A 22,572-nucleotide genomic window follows, 5' to 3' on the forward strand; every position below is an offset into this window, starting at 1 on the left:
GTACAATATTGCTAATGGAGAATGGATCTAAAAACTTTAATTAGATGAAATTAAGTGGCTCTTATTTAGAATGAAGACAGAATTTAAAGTAAATCAAAGAGGGAAAACCAATTTTAAAAATAGCAAAATAAACCTCCAATAGCAAAATAGCAAAACCCTTCCCCCTCTTTTGAGCAGTCCTGTGCATCCTGACTGGATCTCTCCATTTGTTTTCTTTATGTCCCTGCTGCCCTCAACACCCTTCAGGCCAAGCACCTTCTTCCAGCTGAGGATGACTTTAAAGATTCACTTTAGAGCCTTCACTGCTGCTTCTCACTCAGCCAGAAGGGTTATTGTTGAAGTTGAAACACACACCCCCTCAGGAGCTGATCATGCCAATTTCCTCACCACTCTAGGCACTGGCCAGCCATAAGAGTGAGATGGAAATAAAAAGAGCACAGAATTGCTCACTATCAGACGAGTAAGTTACCCACAATAAAACATTTCTTTCACCATTATTCTGCACAATAAGGAGATACAAGTTATTGACATGCATGTATTTACCCTTTACCCAGTTATACTTTATCTTGGTAGTCTGTAGTATCTGTGATAGTATCAAAGATCTGGGAAGATCATTTCAAAGGGAAAAGTCTCTCAATAAACAGCAAAACATGAAGCTCTACTATAGCTGTATGCAGAACCTTAGCATTGTCCAAGGTACTAGGACTGCATATCAACTTTAGCCCCAAAAGATCACAATTTTAGACTCACTTCTAAAGAGAAAAGCTTGTTCATTTGAAGATCACAAGTCACCTCTGAATATTAAGATTCTTAATGCAGTTTAGCATTAACATAACAAATCACGCTTCTCCCACAATCTTACTAGGATGCATGTGGAAACCATGGCAACTATCTTGATGTACAAATTTTATTCTCACAAAAACACACCACAGAGTACTGCAAAGATTGCTATCTAGACATTCATAGAGCTGCAATCACTTTTTAGCTGTGGCCTAATAATATCAGTAATTGGAGTTTAGCTGTATTATATCAATCAAGCAACAACAAAAAAGAGAATGTTGCTAATATCGGGTCTTCTGTGCTTTCTGTGTCAAGATATCCTGTAGTGATTAATAATATAGCTGTCTCAAGTTACTGAGTAATTAATTACACTAACTTGAATTTTACTGAATAATGTCAGGTAGCAGACTTTCACAACCTGGTCTTCCTTTCTTCTTATGCTTATGGGCACAAAGGATGCATGTAATTAAGATAATTTAGATAACTAAATCAGGTACCTAGACGGCCAAATGATTTAAACTGTGGATGCAGAAAGGGATACTTGATTAAAGCTGGGCCAGTGATTTAAAAAACAACTTTGAACAGTATTAATCATCCACTTTTGAGAGGCCTGCTGCACTTTAGAGATCTCTTCAGCACATGTATCACCTGGGAGGTACCTAAACATTTTCTTAACATGCACTTAAGTTCTTCTTCACTGGAGTTTTTCCAGGCTGCTATTTAAAATACAACTGAGGAGAACATCACTGTCCTAAATAAACTCTTCCATTGCTCCCTGCTAACAAAGTACAGAATGCTGCCAGTAAGAATTAGGGGCTAGGGCATTCTCTGTGTCTATCTTTCATAAACAACTGATGTCAGGTTGATACACTGCTGTTGTTAGTAGTGAATAACAGTATATTATTAGTATTTACATACTACATGGTACTGTGCATTTGTCTAATGTTTAGCTTCTATCTAACTACCTATTTACCTATATGGCTATCATCTGAACACTCACAAGTACTTAAAATAGAAATAAACATACTTTTTCTTTCTTACTATCTCTAGGGAGAAATAACGTGATTATCATCTAGTGGTTTTATTTGTCTGTGTTATACATGTGTGAAAATTGAGGGGTGCATTCGTGTAAATTCTATTTCCAATACCGGCACCAATTAAAACAGAGTATTTAACGATTTCACTATTGTTCCCCACTGCAACTTCTGTGCACTAGCACAATATACTGGCACTTTTGCAAGGCTCTAATTTCCCATTCCATTGGAATGTTGGTACTTTAATTACAATGTACTGGATACATAGGGCATTATTGCACATAGGTTCAAAATTGGGTAGATGATTGATTTTTTTGTTTTGTGAGAAATTAAATGGATCATTACTTAATCTGTGGAATGCTGAGTGGCTGAAATGTTATGGTTTTGCTTTTCTGATTTCTACTACAGAAACCTTAGAAGGCTTTGACTCAAAGATTCCTTTTCCTTTGTATTTCATTGTCCTATATACTGGAGTTTTATGGGGCTTCTAATTAACATATGTCACTATCTTTTCTTCAAGGTGACTTGGTACAGAGTCTAGTCAGCTCTTTCCCCTAGGATGCTTTCCCCAGAAAGGTCACTCAATGTTGCACCTGTTTGGCAAATTATTTCAGGCTTGTCTTGGATTGAGATCAGGTGATCTTTAGTGGGATTCTGCCTGTTCCTAGAGAAGGGCAACAAAGGTGTGACAAGATTATGACTATCAACAGATGGCTTAGGCAGTGGTGCTATAAGGATGGCTTTGGGATGTATGGCCACTGGGAGGCATTCATGGATAGAGGACAGTTCTCTCGGGATGGACTTCATCTGAGTAGGGAAGGAAATAGATTTCTAGGATGGAGGCTGGCACAACTGATTAAGAGAGCTTTAAACTAGGAATTAGGGGGAGATGGTTGGGAGATGTCCAGGTAATCTCCACGCCAGAATTTAGCATTGAGAGGAAAGAAAATGAAGTAAGAGTGGATACAGCCGTGGGTAGGAGGAAGGGCAGTGTAGATACAAGTCTAATAGGTTATACTGGTAGTAAAATGACCGTGCCTAATAGGGTACAGAATGTGAGTGAGGCCAAACAGCAAAAATTAAGATGTTTGTACACTAATGCGAGGAGCCTAGGTAACAAAATGGAGGAACTAGAGCTACTGGTGCAGGAAGTGAAACCAGATATTATAGGGATAACAGAAACATGGTGGAATAGTAGTCATGACTGGACTACAGGTATTGAAGGGTATGTGCTGTTTAGGAAAGACCGAAATAAAGGTAAAGGTGGTGGAGTAGCACTGTATATCAATGATGAGATAGAATGTAAAGAAATAAGAAGCAATGAAATGGATATGACTGAGTCCGTCTGGGCAAAAATTAAATTGGGGAAGAAAACTATTAGAGCCTCCCCTGGGATAGTGCTTGGGGTGTGCTATAGACTGCCGGGATCTAATTTGGATATGGACAGAGCCCTTTTTAATGTTTTTAATAAAGTAAATACTAATGGAAACTGTGTGATCATGGGAAACTTTTAACTTCCCAGATATAGACTGGAGGACGAGTGCTAGTAATAATAATAGGGCTCAGATTTTCCTAGATGCGATAGCTGATGGATTCCTTCAGCAAGTAGTTGCTGAACCGACTAGAGGGGATGCCATTTTAGATTTGGTTTTGGTGAGTAGTGAGGACCTCATAGAAGAAATGGTTGTAGGGGATAATCTTGGCTCAAGTCATCATGAGCTAATTCAGTTCAAACTGAACGGAAGGATTAATAAAAATAAATCTGCAGCTAGGGTTTTTGATTTCAAAAGGGCTGACTTTCAAAAATTAAGGAAATTAGTTAGAGAAGTGGATTGGACTGAAGAATTTATGGATCTAAAGGTAGAGGAGGCCTGGGATTATTTTAAATCAAAGCTGCAGAAGCTATCGGAAGCCTGCATCCCAAGTAAGGGGAAAAAATTCATAGGCAGGAGTTGTAGACCAAGCTGGATGAGCAAGCATCTCAGAGAGGTGATTAAGAAAAAGCAGAAAGCATATAGGGAGTGGAAGAAGGGAGGGATCAGCAAGGAAAGCTACTTTACTGAGGTCAGAACATGTAGGGATAAAGTGAGACAGGCTAAAAGTCAAGTAGAGTTGGACCTTGCAAAGGGAATTAAAACCAATAGTAAATGGTTCTATAGTCATATAATAAGAAGAAAACAAAGAAAGAAGAAGTGGGACTGCTAAACACTGAGGATGGAGTGGAGGTCAAGGATAATCTAGGCATGGCCCAATATCTAAACAAATACTTTGCCTCAGTCTTTAATGAGGGTAATGAGGATCTTAGGGATAATGGTAGCATGACAAATGGGAATGAGGATATGGAGGTAGACATTACCATATTTGAGGTAGAAGTGAAACTCAAACAGCTTAATGGGACTAAATCGGGGGGCCCAGATAATCTTCATCCAAGAATATTAAAGGAATTGGCACATGAAATTGCAAGCCCATTAGCAAGAATTTTTAATGAATCTGTAAACTCAGGGGTTGTACCGTATGATTGGAGAATTGCTAACATAGTTCCTATTTTTAAGAAAGGGAAAAAACGTGATCCGGGTAATTATAGACCTGTTAGTTTGACATCTGTAGTATGCAAGGTCTTGGAAAAAAATTTGAAGGAGAAGGTAGTTAAGAACATTGAAGTCAATGGTAAATGGGACAAAATACAACATGGTTTTACAAAAGGTAGATCGTGCCAAACCAACCTGATCTCCTTCTTTGAGAAAGTAACAGATTTTTTAGACAAAGGAAACGCAGTGGATCTAATTTATCTAGATTTTAGTAAGGCATTTGATACCTTGCCACATGGGGAATTATTAGTTAAATTGGATAAGATGGGGATCAATAGGAAAATAGAAAGGTGGATAAGAAATTGGTTAAAGGGGAGACTACAACGGGTCCAAAGGTGAACTGTCAGGCTGGAGGGAGGTTACCAGTGGAGTTCCTCAAGGATCGGTTTTGGGACCAATCTTATTTAATCTTTTTATTACTGATCTTGGCACAAAAAGTGGGAGTGTGCTAATAAAGTTTGCGGATGATACAAAGCTGGGAGGTATTGTCAATACAGCGAAGGACAGGGATACCCTACAGGAGGATCTGGATGACCTTGTAAACTGGAGTAATAGTAATGGGATGAAATTTAATAGTGAGAAGTGTAAGGTCATGCATTTAGGGATTAATAACAATAATTTTAGCTATAAGCTAGGGATGCATCAATTAGAAGTAACGGAGGAGGAAAAGGACCTTGGAGTATTGGTTGATCATAGGATGACTATGAGCCGCCAATGTGATATGGCTGTGAAAAAAGCTAATGCAGTCTTGGGATGCATCAGGAGAGGTATTTCCAGTAGGACAAGGAGGTTTTAGTACCGTTATACAAGGCACTGGTGAGACCTCACCTGGAATACTGTGTGCAGTTCTGGTCTCCCATGTTTAAGAAGGATGAATTCAAACTGGAACAGGTACAGAGAAGGGCTACTAGGATGATCCGAGGAATGGAAAACTTGTCTTATGAAAGAAGACTCAAGGAGCTTGGCTTGTTTAGCCTAACTAAAAGAAGGTTGAGGGGAGATATGATTGCTCTCTATAAATATATCAGAGGGATAAATACCAGAGAGGGAGAGGAATTATTTAAGCTCAGTACCAATGTGGACACAAGAACAAATGGATATAAACTGGCCACTAGGAAATTTAGACTAGAAATTAGACGAAGGTTTTTAACCATCAGAGGAGTGAAGTTTTGGAATAGCCTTCCAAGGGAAGCAGTGGGGGCAAAAGATCTATCCGGCGTTAAGATTAAACTCGATAAGTTTATGGAGGAGATGGTATGATGAGATAACATGGTTTTGTAATTAAATATTCATGGTAAATAGGCCCAATGGACTGTGATGGGCTATTAGATGGGTGAGATCCGAGTTACCCAGGAAAGAATTTTCTGTAGTATCTGGCTAATGAATCTTGCCCATATGCTCAGGGTTTAGCTGATTGCCATATTTGGGGTCGGGAAGGAATTTTCCTCCAGGGCAGATTGGAAGAGGCCCTGGAGGTTTTTCACCTTCCTCTGTAGCATGGGGCATGGGTCACTTGCTGGAGGATTCTCTGCTCCTTGAAGTCTTTAAACTACGATTTGAGGACTTCAATAGCACAGATATAGGTGTGAGGGGTTTTTTTTGTAAGAGTGGTGGGTGAAATTCTGTGGCCTGCGTTGTGCAGGAGGTCAGACTAGATGATCATAATGGTCCCTTCTGACCTAAATATCTATGAATCTATGAGATCATGATTCAATTATGATTTGAAGTCTGTGGGTCAAACATACTCCTGGTCTGCCCAGTAAAGAGAGTTGCCTGCCTGACAGGTTTCCATTGGTTCAACACTTTACAGCACTGCTGACATTATAATGAGCAACTAGTTTATAATGGACAACTACTATAAAACAGATATTGACATTGGGCCTTAAGGTTGCATCTTTACATTGAACCATGTGATTTTGGTTCATTCTGTGTCTACTTCAAGTTTTTAAACAAGAATTAATAATTTCCAAACAAAGACTGCTATGGGTTTTTGGATAGATCCCAAATTCTGCAGAAAAATCTTATACTCACAGGTTTCAGAGTAGCAGCCGTGTTAGTCTGTATCCTCAAAAAGAAAAGGAGTACTTGTGGCACCTTAGAGACGAACAAATTTATTTGAGCATAAGCTTTCGTGAGCTACAGCTCATTTCATCGGATGCATTCAATGGAAAATACAGTGGGGAGATTTATATACATAGAGAACATGAAACAATGGGTGTTACCATACACACTGTAACGAGAGTGATCAGGTAAGGTGAGCTATTACCAGCAGGAGAGCGGAGGAGAGGGGACCTTTTGTAGTGATAATCAAGGTGGGCCATTTCCAGCAGTTGACAAGAACATCTGAGGAACAGTGCTGGGGGGGGGGGGGGAATAAACATGGGGAAATAGTTTTACTTTGTGTAATGACCCATCCACTCCCAGTCTCTATTCAAGCCTAAGTTAATTGTATCCAGTTTGCAAATTAATTCCAATTCAGCAGTCTCTCATTGGAGTCTGTTTTTGAAGTTTTTTTGTTGAAGAATTGCCACTTTTAGGTCTCTAATCGAGTGACCAAAGAGACTGAAGTGTTCTCCAACTGGTTTTTGAATGTTATAGTTCTTGATGTCTGATTTGTGTCCATTTATTCTTTTATATAGAGACTGTCCAGTTTGGCCAATGTACATGGCAGAGGGGCATTGCTGGCACATGATGGCATATATCACATTGGTAGATGTGCAGGTGATCGAGCCTCTGATAGTGTGGCTGATGTGATTAGGCCCTATGATGGTGTCCCCTGAATAGATATGTGGACACAGTTGGCAACGGGCTTTGTTGCAAGGATAGGTTCCTGGGTTAGTGGTTCTGGTGTGTGGTTGCTGGTAAGTATTTGCTTCAGGTTGGGGGGCTGTCTGTAAGCAAGGACTGGCCTGTCTCCCAAGATCTGTGAGAGTGATGAGTCATCCTTCAGAATAGGTTGTAGATCTTTGATGATGCGTTGGAGAGGTTTTAGTTGGGGGCTGAAGGTGATGGCTAGTGGCGTTCTGTTATTTTCTTTGTTGGGCCTGTCCCGTGGTAGGTAACTTCTGGGCACTCTTCTGGCTCTGTCAATCTGTTTCTTCACTTCAGCAGGTGGGTATTGTAGTTGTAAGAATGCTTGATAGAGATCTTGTAGGCGTTTGTCTCTGAGGGGTTGGAGCAAATGTGGTTGTATCGTAGAGCTTGGCTGTAGACAATGGATCGTGTGGTGTGGTCTGGATGAAAGCTGGAGGCATGTAGGTAGGTATAGCAGTCAGTAGGTTTCCAGTATAGGGTGGTGTTTATGTGACCATCACTTATTAGCACCTTAGTGTCCAGGAAGTGGATCTCTTGTGTGGACCTGTCCAGGCTGAGCCTGATGATGGGATGGAAATTGTTGAAATCATGGTGGAATTCCTCAAGGGCTTCTTTTCCATGGGTCCAGATGATTAAGATATCATCAATGTAGCACAAGTAGAGTAGAGGCATTAGGGGACGACATCTGAGGAAGCGTTGTTCTAAGTCAGCCATAAAAATGTTGGCATACTGTGGGGCCATGCGGGTACCTATAGCAGTGTCGCTGATTTGATTTGATATACTCACAGTTATAGGTTACCCTTTTTTAACAGCCCTTGTGGTGAGTGAAAATCTGTTTCTCCTCTAAATGTATACTTCTAGTTTAAGTCAGTAAGGAGAAAGTGAATTACAAATGGATTATATTAAAAAGATTTCTTGCCTTGCTTGAACTGTTTTAGCTACTCCAAAATAATTAAAAATTCTCAGGAGAATAGCTGCATTTCCTTAGTCTTCTTACTGTTGGCATGGTCTACCACTGGGGCAAATGATTGCAGAGGTGTAATTGAACTAATCAAATAAGGCCAGATCTTGTATCAAGCCTGTTTTCTATTATGGATTACAGTACCATTTGATCTGTGAATTCCTAATGTTCAGTGCTACAGTTTTTTGGTGTTTCGTTTGTTTGTTTTTTAGGAAAAAGTCATGCAAGAGTGTTCAATTTGCAACTGCAAGATGACATTTCAGTTAATGTAAACAGAGTTAATTGCTTTATCTGTCTTCCAGAAGATACGACTATATTCTGAACAGTGGGAGCCCTGGAGAAGAACCCTTTAGCCCCATCATCCTTCTAAATCCTTATAGGAAGAACTTTACAATACTGTGCTGAACTCTGACTTTTGCTTACCAAGCCTACAAGAGAAAAGTGAACAGTCGCTGCTTGATTAGGGGCTAGTTCTTCACCATCTCAGCTCAAACAGAATGACCCTGAATACCATTCTCTTTCCCTGCACAGATAACTATTCTCTGCTGTGTAAGTTACTGTCTTACAGAATGCTTACAGAGAAAGGAAGAAACTAACAAATAGAAGGAATGTATGCAAGCTATTATCATGGTGAAGCATGATAAGACTATAAAAGGGAGCATTTGGAGACACATGGAAACACTTTCAAAGGCCTTCCATAATTGCACCTGAAATATCTGTAATCACATATCGTGTGTATGTTTAATTATCACAGAGGAGAAACGTCTTCAGAAAACCCATTTGTGCATGACCCATTGTGCATGCAAAAAACTCACACTTGACACACAAACTGGAAAACTGTGCTCTTAATCTGTTTGTATGTTCAATTCAGCTAAGGTGTTTATACAAATAGATGCTTGTTTGCATGCTCAAATAAGGATATTTAACAGCAAACAGTTTAACTCACTTATAAGGCACGCACAATTAAGGAAGCCTTTAAAAAGTTACCAGACAAGGACATAGCAAATACAAATTGAGATTAAATTTTCAAAGCTCTTTTTATTCTTTATTCACCAAAAAAGACACACAAATAAAACAGAAAAAAGAGTGCTGAAAATAAAATATTATTAATATAGTTTGGCTCATCAGCACCGTGAACTCTAAAATTTGTCTTTATCAATTCAATTCTATTGCTCCAACGCCCATCTTATTGTCGTTTGACTATGCCAGGAGATTGATCAACGAGTCTATTACTGTTTATCATCATCCTGCCACGGCTATTGTCCTTCATCAAAATGTATGAACATCAATAAATAACGGTGAAATAGAATTAACCTGGCATGCCAGAGGGGTGGCTGCAGCATTAAATGATAGCTGCAGTAGACTGTGATTATCATTTCACTGCAGGGAAGCACAGCTGTGTTCTGCTGTTAGAGTAATATTCACAGCCATGGACTAAATCAGAATCAGTGTTGGAAACCCTAACTCAAATGCATCTAGCATGAACTAACCACCCAAGAGCACAAAAATGGGTGTCTCACTTTCCTACATGAAAAAGAACAGCAAACTCATCCGTGTTTATCATCTTGGAAACCTCTCCCTTCAACTACCTTTTATTTTCTTAGACCAAATCCATCTCTTCAATATTTTTCCCTGCTTCACACTTTTGGGAACCTTAAAGTAAAGCAATATTTTATTTACTTTTATAAAACATTACCACAAATATGAGCTGTTCTCATACAGGGGGACAATACTGTATTATATACTAAAGTATCTTTTGTTATGTCAAAGCATATTACTCACATGTACAAATTAAGCCATACACCCCTTGGAAGAATGCAAGTAGTGTGACAGCCATTTTATAAATAAGACATAGACAGGTTTAGTGATGTTCCCAAGGTAAAAATGGTGAAGAAGTGGAATTGTCCAAAATTCCCAATCCAGTCCTCTGCTCTAATATCCAATCTATACTTCCTTCAGCCTAACATATCAGACTACAGCTTGGTTTCGCAAGCCAATAGTGAATTTCCACTTTCTCCATTGCAATGTTTGGACACTTGGAACAGATCCATGTTTGCACTAATTAATACTGCAGCAAAAAGAGTAAATTCATGTTTTTGAACTTCAAGACACTCAGTGCAATCTCTTTGAAGACATAACATTACAGGAGAACACATGAATGCACTCCCATCACGGGAAATAAAAATGAGTTCACCCTTTAGCAAGCCGGAATTACCTGTGTTCAGGGTTCTAAAAGTAGAACATGGACTTGGAGGTTACAGAGCAAAAGGGAGACTCAAAATGCTTTAACATTTATCCTACTTGGATCAAAGGGACTGGAATATAAAGCCTGTACGAATGATCTGGAAATGGTATAAAAGAGACTGTTAATGTACAGTCCTCCAGTTCTGTTTCACTTTAAAAAGGGGAGTTGGCTTATTGTAAAGTATAGTTAATCACAATGAGGAAATGACAAAATCATGGCACTACTGTGACAGTCACAATGCTGCTAAACCCTAAACTCTGTGAGCCATCTGTGATTCCAGTATGCTGCACTAGAATCAAAGCAGCTAATCACCATGTTCCAGGTCCCTATATGCATGCGTGTTTCCAGGGTGAGATCTTGAAGAAGAGTTGGGTGACTCATGAGCACTATGATGCTGGAGGTTTGGGAAGTAAAATACAGGCTTATCCTCCTTGGGCTCCTTTTTTTCCTTTGGGGGAGGAGACTCTTAAAAATTCATAAAGGGTTGCCCCTCCCTGAGTGTTGAGACAGTTAGGGAATGTGTGTACAGGTATGGAGGCTGTGAACGTGACTCCTGCCCTGAGCATTAGCATCGCAGCTAGCTGAAAACACATGCACAGCACTACCATGGTGGTAGCAGCAGCTTTGCAGTCACAAAAAGTACCATAACAATGAGCTCAAATCCCAGATCCAAACCCATCCTGAAGTATGAGAAAATTTAGGTTCAGATCGTAGTCACTGTAAATTACATGTATATTACAATTTAATTTCCCTATTTTGTAGCTTGTGTTCCAAAACACATCAGCCCAGCCTTTGGAGGAGAAGAAATTAAGCACAGAAGAGAAACCATGTTGCAACATGTGGCAGACATTTAGAGAAATAATTTGGGCACAAAAATCATTGTGATGATTATATAAAATAACCCCCTGCCCCTCCGAGAGGTGGTGAGTTGCATGCTTCTTTAATGAGTTGATGGTGAAATCCTCATAGACTTTAAGGTCAGAAGGGACCATTGTGACCGTTTAGTCTGATCTCCTGGACAATACAGGTCACAGAACCTCACCCTCATCCTGACCCTCAATACAGGTCACATAACCTCTGGCTGAGTTACTGAAGTCCTCAAATCATGGTTTAAAGACTTCAAGTTACAGAGAATTTGCTACTTACACTAGTTTAAGCCTGCAAGTAACCTGTGCCCCATGCTACAGAGGAAGGCAAAAAAACCCCAGAGTCTCTGCTAATTTGAGCTGGGGGAAAATTCCTTCCCAACCACAAATATAGCAATGAGTTAAACCCGAGCATGTGGACAAGACCCAGGAAATATTTCTCTGTAGTAACTCACAGCCCCCCCGTCTAGTGTCCTGTATCTGGCTGTTGTGGATTTTTGCTACAGGCAGTTGCTGATGGGTAGGTTGGATGGATATGTGTGCTAGAGAGGAAGCAGATGCACTGTTCTTTGCAGTCATTGTTTGCATTATAGTATGTCAGCTTATGTCCAAGCCAGTCTGCCTATGGAGGAGAAAATGACATCAGAGATGCAGGTGAGGTTGAGGTTATGTAGGGTCATGAAGCTGAGGACCTGTAGCTTGACTATAATCCAGTAAAATAAATAGGCTCAGTGAGGAGTGTGAGATGGTTGGAAGGGGAAGATGACTTCAGCAGCAGGATAATGAGAATTACCATGCAGATAGCACTGTGAAATTACACCTCCTGGAGCTCTAACTTGTATTGGATTAAACTTGATTATTTCAGTAACTTAACTAAATCATGTGGAATGTGCCATGTGCAATTTTGTCAGATGAATACATGATTTCAGATTGATTTATCTCTTTAAAGATTGAAATTGGCATCACTTTTGGAGGGGCTCCTTGCCATAAAGATAACTCTAAAATCCCAGAGCATATGGTAAAATTTAGATTTCTTCCTCCTTATTAGTGTTCTCATTTGGCATAATTTGTCATTTCCTGATTACTTTAATAGCAGAGAAGACCTAATTCAGCATGCATAGTTTTTCAGCAAGGCCCAGGCATAATTTAAGCACACAAGGTCAATGGGACTACTCTCGGGCTTAAAGTTATGCAAAGGCCTAAATACCTTGCTGAATTGGGGCCACATTCATAAAATTATTTACGTATGATTCTTCTTTCCACTGAAACAATCAGAGCAAACCTTCTAAACAGATTTCCACCTGCTTTAGTGACAAAGGGTAAAATGGAAAAAAAAAATCTCTGCTGTTGCAATATAATATATTTTTGGGTGTACCTCACAAACTGTTACAAAAACATCCTTAACATATTGTGAATGTCAAAAATAATTTGCATAAGTAATGGATGCAACTTGAAATATTGCCTGGCACCTTTACGAAAATCTTTTGAAAAACTGGTTCTTCAAGACCTGCACATGCTTTATGGGAAACTTTGGGGGTGGAAACATTGATCCCACTCATTATTCCTCACTTGAAGTCTGACCGTAAAGTCACCTTCAGCTCTCAGTACACGAGAGCATCTCCCATTGACTTCAATGGGAATTGTGCTCACATATCAGAGGGCTGAATTTGGTCTATTATCCTCCATTTGTGCCACTGCAGTTGTTGCCGTTGAGAAATGTTTATGTTGTTACAGAGACAGAGTTTATTACTACAAATGCTAAGCTGCAGGACGTCAGGAACTGTTCAGAAACTAAGATCTTATTTAAATCAATATAGTCTATGTAATTCTTTTCGAAATAAGAAGTAACCACAACAGTAAGTCTTGTGCTTTGTTTCTACATTTTTTTCCAGTTTTCTATGAGGTAAGAGCAGTTCATTAGGAAAACAGACTAAGAGATGAATTTATTATAATGAGTGAGTAGCCATACTGAGAAACAAAAACAAAGAAAATCTTCGTTGTTGTTGTGGGGGGGGGGGAAGGGGGAGATTTGTGCCTCCAATTTAGTACTAGGCATTCAAGCTACATGACTATAAATTAGATAATTTAATCAAATACTCTTGGTACAGATCATGCTAGCAATTAACCTGTAAATCACAACATTTATATATTCCATTGTTTGCAGTATTGTTTTAGCCATGTTGGTCTCAGGATATGAGAAAGACAAGGTGGGTCAGGTAATACCTTTTATTGGATCAACTCTCGTTGGTGGAAGAGAAAAATTTTCGAGCTTTGCAGAGCTCTTCTTCAGGTCTGGAAGAGGTAACCAGAGGAAGAGGTGTCACATCTAAATACTAGCTAGGACAGATTGTTAAGCATAAAGGGTTAATACACATTGCAAGAAACAACTTAAAAGGAAGTGGGCAAGTAATACCTCTACAGTCATAAACAAAAGAGGTTTCGTAGATTGCAAATAGTTGTAAAGAGCCTGTGGCAGGGCGGACTAGGCCCTGCTGGAGGCCTCACAGTCCTGCATCATCCTGTCCCAAAATAGAGCAGCGAGAAGTCTTCCAGGCAGCCTAGAGTGGCTGTGGAGAAGGGGGAGCAGCCAATCCGGGGCCAGAAGAGCCCTATAGAAGACAAACAGCAGAGAAGTTCAGTTGCTGTCTGGAGCTCAATGAGGGAGGACCGAGTGCCTGGCTGGTTGGACGGACAAGCAGCAGGACTGTGGAAAGATCACTGCAGAGAGCTCATCAGGCAGAGCTGAGCCCAGGGAAGGCTGCCAAAGAGCCTGGCTGGCTGGCTGAGCAGCAGGACCATCAAAAGGTCAGTGTGGGCAGGCTAAGCACAGAGCCTGGCCAGACCAGACGAGGATATCGAGATGGGCCCTGCTGTTCTGGTTGCAGACTGAGCCCAGGGAGGGCTGATGAAAAGCACCAGCTGAGGGTACCGGGAATGGGCCCCGGCTGGGTGGTTGAAGAAGGCCGTGCCTCTGGGAAGAAGCCTAAGAGCTACAGCCCCATACCAGGGCCATGATAAGAACTTAGGATTGTATATCCTCGAATGGGGGGACAGTGTATGTGGCTCAGCCAGAGGGCTGAGTTGCTGAAGACCCACCGAGAGAACCATCGGCTGGGGTGGCACTCGCGAGAGGAGCGTGCCACCCCAATATAAGAACTAAAATTAAAAGCTGGCTCACACCCAACCAAGAAAAGGGGGCCAACCATGAGAGGTGGATGCTGCCCCATGAAAAAGAACTGTATGAAGCACTATCAGCCAGAGAAAGGGGGCGCTTACAAGAGGTGAGTGCTGACCCCATTACAGACCCACAAAACTAGTGTCTACATTGAGACCATGATTTTTATTGTCTAGCAGAGTTATGGATTTAAGTTCTCAAGCTCGTCTTCTGAAGGTTTCCTTTGAGGATGAGGACTGATTGGTCAGATATGGAGTGATCCTTTTGTGAAAATTGTTCACAGGCATTTTTCCAGACCAGAAAAAGCGCTCTATGAAGCTCAAAAGTTGGTATCTTCCACCAACACATGCTGGTCCAATAAACGTTATTACCTCACCTGCCTTGTCTCTATATTAATAGAAACATTTGGAGTTCATTTAGAATTAATTTTGAAAATAAAAAATTATTCAAGTTTTTTATGAATCTGCAAAGTGTTCTAATCTATCTTAAGCTGGATTTGGGCACCTAAAGCTTCTGGTGCCCTAATGCAGTCTCTTCAAAAACTAGATTTTTACACAAAATGAAAGAAAGGCATTTTCAGTAAGGGTCGATGCTCCTAAGATTTGTTGCCTTGGTTCAAAATTAGTGGGGGAGAAAGAGGAGTGCCTGTGTGAACAGCTTTACATGCAGGTATCATCACCAGGGATTCAACAGTCTGCTCCCTGAATTTTCAATGTCTGACTCAATACATGCAAACTGCAAAGCTCCTTTAATGGCTCAGTTCAAAACCATGTTCCACAATAGTCCCTTTCAATTACCTAACAAATTTGAATTCACTAATCATTAAATACAAAGCATGAGAATATTTCTCTTAACCTGTTAGTGCCTTTGCCCAAAGAATCACTGAGTTTTTTTTATACATTTTATTTTCAATTCTAGGATGTACGTTCAGATGTCACCAAGGCCCTGTTAAAGCATGTGCTTGGAGAACTGGAATTATAGACTTTCCAGCTCCTGCTTTCTGCTGCCAATTCCTTGAATCGCGAACAGTAAGTCGGACAGAAAGGGAGAGAGTTCTCAAGTTTAAGATTTCCCCTGTGTCATAAATATAAAGGGGAGGGTAAACACCTTTAAAATCCCTCCTGGCCAGAGGAAAAACCCTTTCACCTGTAAAGGGTTAAGAAGCTAGGATAACCTCGTTGGCACCTGACCACAATGACCAATGAGGAGACAAGATACTTTCAAAGCTGGAGGGGGGAGAAACAAAGGGTCTGGGTCTGTCTGTGTGATGCTTTTGCAGGGGACAGAAGAGGAATGGAGTCTTAGAACTTACTAAGTAATCTAGCTAGAGATGTGTTAAATTCAGTTTGTTTAAATGGCTGAGATAATAAGCTGTGCTGAATGGAATGGATATTCCTGTTTTTGTGTCTTTTTGTAACTTGAGGTTTTGCCTAGAGGGATTCTCTATGTTTTGAATCTAATTACCCTGTAAGGTATTTACCATCCTGATTTTACAGAGGTGATTCTTTTTTACGTTTTCTTCTATTAAAATTCTTCTTTTAAGAAACTGAATGCTTTTTTCATTGTTCTTAAGATTCAAGGGTTTGGGTGTGTGGTCACCTATGCAAATTGGTGAGGATTTTTACCAAACCTTCCCCAGAAAAAGGGGGTAAGATTTGGGGGGGAAAGATGTTTCCAAATGAACTCTTTCCTAATAATAATAATACCGGTGTTAGACGTTTGGTGGTGGCCGTGGAAGTCCAAGGGCAAAGGGTAAAATAGTTTGTACCTTGGGGAAGTTTTAACCTTAGCTGGTAAAAGTAAGCTTAGGAGGTTTTCATGCAGGTCCCCACATCTGTACCCTAGTGTTCAGAGTGGCAAAGGAACCTTGACCTTGAACCTGTTTCTAACCAAGGACCAAAAACTTGCATGGTCATTCAACCCTAGTAAGTGGGCCGAGAACAGGAGAATTCCATAGGACACACATGGAGAAAGAAATCCTTCCATATAAGTGAGAGCCTCACCATCATACCTGCTCTATCCTAAATACCCCAAGGCCCTCACCATTTTCCTCCATGGTAGGGGGGAAAGGAAAGATCAGACGATTCAGAGTGGTGGAACATCTGGCCTTACTTCTGTTTATCCCTTTTTCCTTACAGTGCTGGATAAGTTCCTAGAAGGTAGGTCTATCAACAGAATTGCTAGGGATGCAACAGCATGCTCTGAGTGTCCTTAGCCTCTGTTTGCCAGAAGCTAGGAGTGGATGACTGGATGGATCGCTTGATTGCCTGTTCTATTAATTTCCTCTAAAGCATCTGGCACTGGCCACTGTTGGAAGACAGGACACTGAGCTAGATGGACCATTGGTTTGACCCAGTATGGCCACTTTATGTTCTTATGGATTCCAAGCCACACAGAATTTTCCCAAATCCTGCCTTCCCTGCGGTAACAGAATCTATGCAGAGGGCCCCCTACATGCACATGAAAAAGGGGATTTCTTTCCATATCTCTCAATGTGTCTGTAAAGAGCATAAAGGCCATATACTAATGCATACCTGACATTTGCCCCAACATTAGGATATAGATTTGAGAATAAAAAATATTAAATTAATCTTCCACTCTGCCTTTAGATTGTCTGGCTGCAATAAACTTAATACTAATCATGGCCTTGGGTTTGTTTTGAAGCGTAGGGAAGAGGTTGGAAGGGGGTGGTCTCAAAAGAGTTCTGTCAGCTTTTTTTTAAAACCTCCAAGAACATGAAGGCAATTTCTACAAGATTTTTTCCCCCTTACAAGTTAAATCCTTTTCTCCTCCTCCTGTTCCACTCCTCTTAACAAAAAGCAGCTCATAAACCAAACTCTAATCAACCTGAAAATCCCAATTTTATTTCTTCAGCTCCCTAGGGGGTCAGAACATTTTGCAGAATTCTTTTATTTTCTAAAGTCCCCCACTTCAGGACTTCTGTTTGCTGCCTACTTTCCCTCCAAATACAATTACTTTAATTTAGGATTATCACCCTCCTTCCCTTTCATGCACACACACACATGCTTCTTCAGCCTCCTGTGATTGAAAGTATTTAAAGCTCTGCAATTTAATTGGAAGAAACATGTGAGGGATTAGCAACCCCTCAATTCAATATGTAGAATTATGTTTACACAGCCAAGAAGAGATTAATCTATTATTTCTCTAATTTTGCTCCTGTTTTCAAATCACAAAAATCAAACACCCGGCCAGTATTCTGGGTACTATATGGAGAAAGCATGCCTGAGGCATAAGATAGTATCTCTAGCCATAAAGACTTAACAATGATTATGCTGAATTTTCCTACTAAACTTGTATAGTATACATACATTGTCTTGCTTGAATCCTCTTCCCCACCATACAGATTTCATTTACAGAACAAGGGTCTGATCCCTTGATCAAGAAGTCAGTTGATGTCAATGGACTTTGGATCAAATCCTGAATGAACTTTAACAATAAAAAACCATGACTGTGTTGGTTTTAACTTCTTATTAATGTTGCCATTGTATTTGTAACAGATACATTAGATCCAACTGCTCTTAGCAAAACACTGGTTTGGCTAGAGAATATTTTGCTTTAAAATTTGGAATAGATCAAGCATAATTAACTGTACAAATGAGATAGTAAACGTCATTTCTTCCACTTTGCATATTACAATTTTTTAAAATGCAGGACAGTTTAAAATCTGATATTTGTGAAGTCACTAAGTCCCTTTAAGGCAAATTTATGGTCCGAATAATGGCAAGAATGAATAATAAAGCAGTCTTAGAATAGTAGGATAAGGAGAAACGGAGCCAGGGCAAACAAATGAAAGGAATGTTTCCTACAAGGCCTCCTTCTGTGGTTCCCAGAATGACTAGCACTGACTCTTAGGTGGTAAGATATGGTTTCTACTGCAGTTTAGGGAATCACTCCCAACAAATGAATAGAATTATGCCTAGGGCATCAGTGTTGAGGACATGAAAGCCCCACAGCAAAAACTTTTTAAAAAATGTGTCTTTGCTTCATCCTCTTACCTACTTGTTTGCTTTTATTATTTGATATGAACAGCTCTGAGCTGCAACGGGGAAATAGAAAAGAAAACTTTAAACAATTAAACTTCACTGTTTCAGTCAGAGGCATGCTAAGACTTTCTTGCTGCAGATGTAGTTATCATTTCGTTTAGACCTATTTGACTGTGGCTTTCTGGAGTTTTTTAACCAGGAATATATTTCCTTGATTTTGAAAGATCGTTTCAATGTAAGACATTCAAATTCACGCAAACCAGCAGCCAGAATAAAAGGCAAGTTTGTAATGTATGTATTAATAACAAGACACACAAAATAAAATCCTTGAGTTGGATTTTTCTTATGTTGGAAGTGTTAATATTTCTCATCTAGCACCAGGACCGACTGGGACAAATAAAAATCAAGGGCATTTCTAATTTGTGGCAATATTTTACTTTAAACCACACAGCTCTTCTATGAGAAACAAGTCCCAGCCCAAATACTGATGCCATGTGGACATGTACAACTATATAAAAATGTTTATATCTGAGCTACTGCTTACATTCACTAGATCCAACCAGGTTCTTATCCAGGTGTCATGTAGTGTTATGTCTCAGAATAACAGCAAATCAAGACTTTTTCTACTTATCTGATGTTTTCAATATATAGCTCAATTGTTCTAGTGATATTTATAGGTAAAGGGTGAGGGTTTTTTGGATTTTTGCTGTCTGACTCTCTCTTTTACAAATCACAATAATTTTATTCCTTCAATACTGTACTAAATTTAAATTAATTACACAGATTATCATCATTGTTCTCGCTGTGTATGCATAATTTTAAGTAAACTACTTGCATCAGCGACCATGTCTTTATTCCACTGTAAAATGCCATGCACACCTCTGGAACTATCTGTAAATGTTAAATAACAGAAATAATGCACATAAATACCCCAGCATAAAAACGAAGCTGCTATTTTTTCCTCCAAAATGTCATTTCTGTGCATAAATCAGTTTGTGCTGAAAATCTCTAGATCTGGTTTAAGCAGGCTTATTAGTTTGGTTGGGTAATGTGAACTAAACCACTGACCCATAATTAGCCTCTTTAAACATTTTTCTTTATATTTTGTGTCATTGTTCAAACACACTTCCAACAGAGTAACTTCAATGATGCCGGTTAACAAAGGAGTTCTTCTGAGGAACTGATCTCAACTCCACACTGAATGTTATAAGCTTAGCTCCTTCAGGACATTTAAACAGTATTTGTAAAATATTATTGAGAACACTAATGGATTTTTTTAAAATAAAATTAATATGGATGACTGTAACGGGCAAAATAATGGTCTATGTTAACCAGTTGGCTAGTTTACTGCAACGGAAAACGTTGTATGCATCTGGGTAGGCTACATTTCAGGGAGATATATCTATCTATTCTTCCTGTGAGGAAGATTGCACAGTTCAGATACAACTCAATGAACTGTGCAGGTGGTATCACTCCATCACTTTCAAAAGTACAGGTAAGAGAATAGGGATTTGCATCAATGTACTGATGCTTTAGAGAAATGGAGGACTACTTTAATGTGTCCTTCACACAGCAGATGGTACGTGAAATCTGTTTCACAGCTGATAAGCATTGTAAGGGCTTGTAAAGATTTGTGGCCACTGCTCTAGCCACAGAGCAGAGTTATGTGCTCAGGTCAAAGGTACAAAAATTCTGTTGTAACAGCATCCATTTTATAGAATACTTAAAGCACATGTTCTTGAACTATGGAAATATACCTCAGTTTTGGTTAAATCATGGATATGATCAAAACAGTTATTTGTCCCTCAAAGAATAAAACACTGCTCATGTTATTTTGAAATACTGTCCCTTAAAGTTACTTTCACAAATAACAGGAACTTTGGGGAAAAAAATCTAATGAGGATGAAAGATTTTTCCTTTTCTAAAGCCACTACTGCCACATTTGAGACTTCCCACGAAAGCCAATGATTGAATGGCCTGGGTACTGAAGAACCCTCTCCACCACAGAAGTGGTCCATACAAATCATGTTTGAGACACAACGACAAGGTGTTATGGCACCTGTTACTGTGATGAATATGCACTGTTGTTAATGACATTTGCTACATTTCCCCAAGTACCATACTAAATAGCTATCCTCCAATGAATGTCAAATAGCAGGTATAAACAAAATTTTACTTTTGTAAACTGTCTTTCATGTCAAATGTATAGTGCTAGTGAAATGGTGCCACCCAGGAATAAGGTATGGTAGTGAAAAACAAAACCAGGACAGCGCATTCCACTCAAGAAGGAAACCAACTCTTACAAATAGTGCCATAAGAGCTGTAGTGTCTACCCACAGCAGAAAGAATTTTGGTTTTCAAGTCTCATCTGAAAGACAAACCAACCGCAAATTACACAGAACTCATCTTATCTACCAGAGAAGAGTGAAGGCTCATTTAATCCTTACAGGATTCAAATCTGAGATTGCAGAGAGTGTGAGTGTTGCAAATGTTATGTGAAAACCACACCGTCAATCCACTAGAGTTTTATATAATCACAATTTGCACTCACAATTTTTCAGTTTTACTTTTAATCTCCTCCCTTATCTTCACTCACAACAAAGCAGGAATTGCCATACTGGAGCTGACTACTTGTTCATCTGGTCTGGTAACCTATCTCTGACTGTGACTCAAAAAACAACAGAACATACACCAATGACCCCAGGAGTATTCAACAAATACCTATTTTGAGACATCTTTGCAAACAGTAACCTATTCTTCAGAGATCAAAAGTCTCAGTTCATTCATCTCTTTTCTAAGCCTAGAGTCCCAGTCTTTTCAATCTCTCCTCTAAGAATGTCTTGCCATACTGTTAATCATTTTTGAGGCATGTCTCTAGATAGCCTATTATTTCTGTTATTTCCATTTTGAGATAAGGTGACCTACTGAACACAGTATTCCAGGTGGGAGCATAGCATTGATTTATACAAAGGCATTATGATATGTTTAGTATTATTTTCTTTCTGATTACTCATGTACCTTCATGTTTTGCTTGCATTTTTGACAAGTGCTGCACATTGACCTGAGGTTTTCAGTGAGCTGTATAAGCTTATATTTGGTTATTTTCCTGAATGGTTACAGTTCATTTAGTACCCAGGAAAGTGCATAAGTAGTCAAATTATTCTTTCAAATGTGCATTACCTTGCATTTATCAACACTAAGTTTACTATTTATCAACAACAAATTACCATTTTGCTGCACATTCACCTAGGTTTGTTAGGACCTCTGAACTTCCTCATTCTTCTGTAGTCTAAACCAGTGGCTCTCAAACCTTTTTTTTCACAGACCACTTGAAAATTGCTGAGGGTCTCGGTAGACCACTTAATGATTTTTCCAAATGTTGTTTGTACCTTTAGCTAACTAATGTAAAGTGTTTTGGATAAAAGCACTATATAAAAAAACTTTTAACTTTTTTTGTTCTATAAATAAAAGCACACAACTCATATTTTAATATCAAAGTCTTACCTTTCTAATGTGATGGATGTGCCCTCTCTCCCCTGCCGTGGCAGCCCACAATGTGGGTCTGGGAAGCAGTGGGGTGGTCTCTCCCTCTCTCCCCCACCGCAGCAGCCACAGAGCTGGGGCTGGGAAAAGTCGTCTCTTTCTCTGGCCACCACAGCCCTGCACATCCCAAATTCCCCCCACCCCCTCTTCTCACCCCACTGCCCCCTCCCACCTACTCCCTTTTTCCTCCCAAGGCCACCACCTCACCTTACATGTGCGTCTTCTCCAGGGTCCAGGCACCTAATTAGTGGAGCCACGCCTGTGCGGCTCCACTAATTAGGTGGGTGGCCCTTTATTCTCTCATGTGCGGCCACCCAGGTGCACATCTTAAAGGGAACTATCCATGGACCACCTGAATGGAGCTCACAGACCACACGTGGTCCATGGACCACAGCTTGAGAACCTCTGGTCCAGAGCAAGCTACATAACTATGTGTCATCTGCATATTTCACAACCTGCTTGCTAGCTCCTTTTTATATCATTAACAAATATATTAAACAGAACCTTGGAGCAAACCACTTTTACTTTTTCACCATGTTGAAAATTGCCCATTTATTCCTGC

General features: G+C 39.8%; 1 protein-coding gene across 2 annotated transcripts in view; it reads right to left on the bottom strand.

Annotated features, from left to right (window-relative positions):
• PCDH11X (protocadherin 11 X-linked) overlaps positions 1-22,572 on the bottom strand; it is a 985,888-nt gene that overhangs the window by 51,465 nt on the left and 911,851 nt on the right. The window lies entirely within an intron of this gene.

The sequence above is a fragment of the Chelonia mydas genome, chromosome 9, assembly GCF_015237465.2.
Source record: "Chelonia mydas isolate rCheMyd1 chromosome 9, rCheMyd1.pri.v2, whole genome shotgun sequence".
Taxonomy (NCBI): domain Eukaryota; kingdom Metazoa; phylum Chordata; order Testudines; family Cheloniidae; genus Chelonia; species Chelonia mydas.